The sequence below is a fragment of the Phacochoerus africanus genome, chromosome 1, assembly GCF_016906955.1.
Source record: "Phacochoerus africanus isolate WHEZ1 chromosome 1, ROS_Pafr_v1, whole genome shotgun sequence".
NCBI classification, from domain to species: Eukaryota; Metazoa; Chordata; class Mammalia; order Artiodactyla; family Suidae; genus Phacochoerus; species Phacochoerus africanus.
Genome location: NC_062544.1, coordinates 54,273,930 through 54,279,929, shown reverse-complemented (window position 1 = coordinate 54,279,929; position 6,000 = coordinate 54,273,930).

Here is a 6,000-nt window from a genome sequence, read left to right as displayed (position 1 = left end):
CATGAGCTTTAAAAAAATATTTTGGCCTAGAACTGGAAAGTACAAATTAAGTACTCTTTCATATTTTTTTACCAACAGATATTTATATAGAAAAAGCTACATTTGGCTTTCTGCCACTAGAAGATAATTTGAGTGTAAGTTATATTTTGTGGTTTCTACTCAAGAAGAATATAAATTAACAGGAAGAAAAACTGTTAAAAAAAAAGTGCTCTGTGAAATTCATACCATGAATCCAAACTAACAGTGCAATGTCTTTTTACTTACCTTTATTATTTAATAACAAAATAGTGACTAGTCACAGTAATCATGTGACTCTTCTATGTGGTATGTGCTTAGCATGTGAGAAGTCAGTTGATTTTCTATGACTCTGGAATGACAGTGTCAAGGCACAGCAGTAACAGTGCCAGATCCTTAACCACCAGGCCACCAGGGAACTCCTATTTCTTGTCTTTCTGAGAATAGCCAGCCATTCTGACCAGTGTGAGGTGATAAGTAGGGTAGTTTTTCTTTCATAACTCATGCTCTCATTTTCTTTTCTTTTTTCTTTTTCTTTTTTTTTTTTTTTTGGTCTTTTAGGGCCATACGTGCAGAAGATGGAAGTTCCCAGGCTAGCGGTTGAATCAGAGCTGCAGCTGCCGGCCTACATCACAGCCATAGCAACACAGGATCCGAGCCACTTTGCCCACAGCTCCTGGCAATGCCGGATCCTTATCCCACTGAACGAAGCCAGGGATTGAACCCATATCCTCATGGATCCTAGTCAGGCTTGTTAACCACTGAGCCACTAAGGGAACTCCAATGACTTTTTAATTTTTAAATCCTTTTTTCTTCCAGTTTTATTAAGATATAATTGACATAAGGCACTGTATAATTTAAGATGTACACATGATTATTTGATTTATATATGTTATGAAATGATTATCACAATAAGTGAATATCCATCACTCATATGGATAAAAAATAAAAGAATAAGAAAACATATTTTTTTTCTTGTAATGACAACTGCTAGAATTTACTCTCTCTCTCTTTTTTTTTTTTGTCTTTTTAGGGCCACATCCATGGCATATGGAGGTTCCCAGGCTAGGGGTTGAATGGGAGCTACAGCTGCCAGCCTGCGCCACAAACTCAGCAACATTAGATCTGAGCCATGTCTGTGGTCTATACACCACAGCTCATGGCAACGCCAGATCCTTAACCCACTGAGCGAGGCCAGGGATCAAACTTGCAACCTCATGGTTTCTAGTCAGATTCATTTCTGCCGCGCCACAATGGGAACTCCAAGATTTGCTTTCTTAACAACTTTCAAATATATAATGCTGCATTTTTAACTATAGTCACCATAGAGAACGTTACATGCCCATGAATTATGTTGTAACTGGAACTTTGTACCTTTTTTATCACCTTCACCCATTTCACACACTTCCTACCTCCCATCTCTGGGAACCATCAATTTGTTCTCTGTATTTGCGAGTTGAGTTTTTCAGATTTGACTTTTAAGCAAGAGCAAAACAGTTCTTAACTCTCTCTGTCTGACTTATTTCACTTAGCACAATTCCCTCAGGGTCTGTTCATGATGCAAATAGAAGAAAATCCTTTATTGTGGCAGAATAATATTCCCTTGTATATATACTACATTTTCTTCACTATGCATCCATTAGTGGCCAAAAGTTGTTTTCATGTCTGGGCTATTGTAAGTAATTCTGCAATGAACATGGGTGTACAGCTACTTTTTTGATATAGTGATTTTGTTTCATAGGCAGAGCAGAAGTGGAATTGCTGGATCATGTGGTCGTTCTATTTCTTAATCTTTTGAGGAACCTCCATACTGTTTCCAAAGTGACTAAACCAATTTGCACTCCCATCAAAGTGCACCAGGTTCCCTTTTCTCTGCATTCTCACTGACGCTTGTCTCTTGTGTTTTTGATGATAGCCATTCCAAGAGGGAGAATTTACTCTTTTAACAACTTTCATATACAACATACAACCGTTAGTTATATTAATCATATTGTACATCACACCTCTGGTATTTATTTATCTTATATCTGGAAGTTTGTAGCTTTTTTCTTTTTATGGCCACAGCTGTGGCATATGGAAATTCCCAGGCTAGGGGTCAAATTGGAGCTGCAGCTGAGGCCTGCGCCACAGCTGCTGCAATGCCAGATCTAAGCAGCATCTGCAACCTGTGCCACAGCTTGAACCCACTGGATCCAGCAATGCGGGATCCTTAACCCACTGAGTGAGGCCAGGAATTGAACCTCCATCCTCAAGGATACTATGTTGTGTTCTTAACCTGCTGAGCCAAAATGGAACTCCTAGAGGTTTGTAGCTTTTTTTTTTTTGTCTTTTTTGTTGTTGTTGTTGCTATTTCTTGGGCCGCTCCCACGGCATATGGAGGTTCCCAGGCTAGGGGTCGAATCGGAGCTGCAGCCACCGGCCTACGCCAGAGCCACAGCAACGCGGGATGCGAGCCGCGTCTGCAACCTACACCACAGCTCACGGCAACGCCGGATCGTTAACCCACTGAGCAAGGGCAGGGACCGAACCCGCAACCTCATGATTCCTAGTCGGATTCGTTAACCACTGCGCCACGACGGGAACTCCGGTTTGTAGCTTTTGACCACCTTCATCCAATTCCTCTTCCCCTCATCCCCTGACTATGGTGACCATAAATCTGAGCTTTTTCTATGATTTAGTTTGTTTTTGAAGTATAATTGACCTGCAACATTATGTTAGTTTCTGGTGTACAATGTAGTGATTTGATCTTCTATACATTTCAAAATCATCACCATGGTAAGTCTAGTTACCATCTGTCACTATACAAAGATAGCAGCTGACCTGTTTAGTCATGACCATGGGGTGGCCTGGAGGAGGGGAAGGCAAGGCCGGAGTGGGAGATTTGAGACTTAGGAGTGTTGGGATCACTGGCTCAGCCCTGCCACAGACTGGGAGGCTAATATGCTGCTTAATTTCTTTCTTATATCTCTTCCTTACCCTTCTTTTCTCTTTCCCTCCACATAGTCAGTCTCTTTTCATGAAGGATTTTAAGTTTCCCAGCCTGGAGGGGGGTGTTTTGAAGCAAAGGATAAATTGTTAAAGCTGTAATTTCAGGCTTCATGAGAGAAATATTGGGGTTAAGGATATCTGGAAAATATGCCTGAAAATTGAAATGGAATTTTTTTTGGTTGAAAGAGAAGTGAAAAAAGAGGAGGCAGATGACAGAGGCTGAGACACATGGAAAAGTCTTTACAATGACCTAGCATTGCCATTAATTCATGAGAAACTCTGCTTTAAGGCATTGAATCTATCCTAGAAGAATGAGGCTCAATACCTCCTTTTATTATCTGGGAGCTTAAATTATCGGTGGCATTTCCCCCCCCATTTGGTTTGAAAAACTACTCTCATATAGAATATAAAATGCTTTCAAAATTCAGTTTTATTTATGGGTGCATATTTTTTATACTCTTGATGAAGAAACTTGGGGTGAATGGAGGGTCAATTTTATCATTTTTTTTTTAACCAAAATGTCACATCACTCAGCAGAGTGCTTTGTTGTTATGAGTGTGAAAAAAATTTCCTCCAGCACAAGGTGTGGGGACATCAGATTAGAAAGAATAATAAGCTTTCTTCTTGAAATAGGCCTAATCAATATACTGAATTATACTTTATTAGGGCATTCATCAATAATATATCAAACACTAGGTGCATCTTTCCCTGAGGGAGTTAGAAACTCTCTGGCTAGAGCTGAACCCTCAGATCTGGGATTGTGTCTATGCATTTCACATGCAGAGCATCATTGGGCCTCGGAAATGTACACTTAAATATCTCTGCTGGAGCAAAGGTCACCTAATCACTCCACTGTGAAGTGCTTAATTGTAAAGTGGGTGGGGATGTGATCTCACTAAGTGCAGAGTTTTTAAGGATAATGAAGGCTGGCTCCTCAGGTTCTAACTGCGAGTGAATGAGATGGAATTTGGTCACATCAAATCAGTCAACAAGTTCTGGAGAACAAACATCCGAGTGATACACCCCTTCTTTCTGTTCTACTGTCAAAGTAGAGCCATGCCTTCCATATTCTTTGCTCCCTATCTCCTGACGCAGAAGAAACTAATGTCACATGGTTGGTAATCTCCCTGGTAATTATTAATCAGATTCCTTTTGGGCTGAGTGTTTATAAGTTGACTTGATTTTTCTCAGGAAGTTTTCCACCTAAACTGTGTATTGGTGGAATATGGTTTTTTTTTGTTTTGTTTTGTTTTGTTTTGTTTTTTTCTTTTTTGCCATTTCTTGGGCTGCTCCCATGGCATATGGAGGTTCCTAGGCTAGGGGTCAAATCGGAGCTATAGCCTCCGACCTACACCAGAGCCACAGCAATGCGGGATCTGAGCCGCGTCTTCAACCTACACCACAGCTCTCGGCAACGCCGGATCCTTAACCCACTGAGCAAGGCCAGGGATCGAACCTGCAACCTCATGGTTCCTAGTCGGATTTGTTAACCACTGAGCCACAACGGGAACTCCTTGTTTTTGTTTTTTTTTTACTGGCTGCTTGTGTGGCATATGAAACTTCTCAGGCTAGGGGTCGAATTAGAGCTGCAGCCATAGCAACACTGGGTCCCAGCTGCATCTGTGAACTAGGCTGCATCTTAACCCACTGAGCAAGGCCAGGGATCAAATCCACATCCTCACAGTGAAAATGTCAGCTACTTGACGTACTTTCAGAGCCACAACAGAAGCCCGCTGAGTCACAAAGGGAAGTCCCGGAAGAATATCTTTGGCTAAACTGTTTTGTAAAAAATTTTCTTTGGCTCACATTTGTTTATGCATATATTTTATTTATTTATTTATTTAATTTTATTTTTTTAGGGCCACACTGGTGGCATATGGAGGCTCCCAGACTAGGGGTCCAATCAGAGCTACAGCTGCCAGCCTACACCACACCCACAGCAATGCAGGATCAGAGCTGCGTCTGCGACCTACACCACAGCTCACAGCAACACTGGATCCTAACCCACTGAGGGAGGCTAGGGGTTGAACCCACAACCTTATGGTTCCTAGTCGGATTAGTTTCCACTGCACCATGACGGGAACTCCTATGCATATATTTTAAGAACACACTTGTTGCGAAGTTCCCTGGTGGTGTCTAATTTCCCTAGGCAGTGGTTAGGACTTGCCTGTTTCACCCCTGCAGCCCTGGTTCCTTCCCTATTCTGGGGACTTAGATCGCATATCAAGCTGTAGCACAATGTGGACAAAATTAAAACAAACAAACAAAAAAATTAAAAAAACCAACCCCCTCACTTGTTTCCCACGAGTGGAGAGGTGTGCTACAGTGTGTACTTTATATAATCTCAAATTTCATCCACCCTATAAAGAAGGTTTCATTTTTCTTCAAGAAAGAAAATTGGGGCTTAAGAGGATAAAACTTAGCAAATAGAAAAGCCTACATTTGAGACAAGATTTGTCTGATGCTCTTTCTGACAAACCACATTTTCTCCCAAGAAGCAGGCCCATACTAGCAGAAGCTAAAGAAGGACAAGACGAGAGTGAAATGAGTTTCTTTCTTTTTAATTGTTCTATAAAATATAGAATGTGATTAGCTTGTACAAATGATAGTATGTGTCGTGCTTTCTACTTTACAAAACACATTCACATCTGTTAACTCATCTGATCTTCATAACTCTGTGAGGCAGGCCTGGCAGGTATTGTTAAGATTCTTATTTCTCAGAAGGGGGAAAGCTAAGGCTGCAGCCAGCATAGCATCACCTCTGCTGTTCTCAGTTGGCCAAGGCAGTCATAGCCCAGTGCAGCTTCAAGAGGAGGGGAAATAAATCCCATCTCTCAATAGGCGGATGTCAAAGTAGTGACATCTTTCATCTGGTACAATGACTTTGGTACTTAGTCTCAGTTTCTTCTGTAAGATGCAGATAACACATGTAAGGGTTGTAGTAGATGCTTATACAGTGGCGATTATTATCAGTAACCAATGGGAAAATCATTTGAT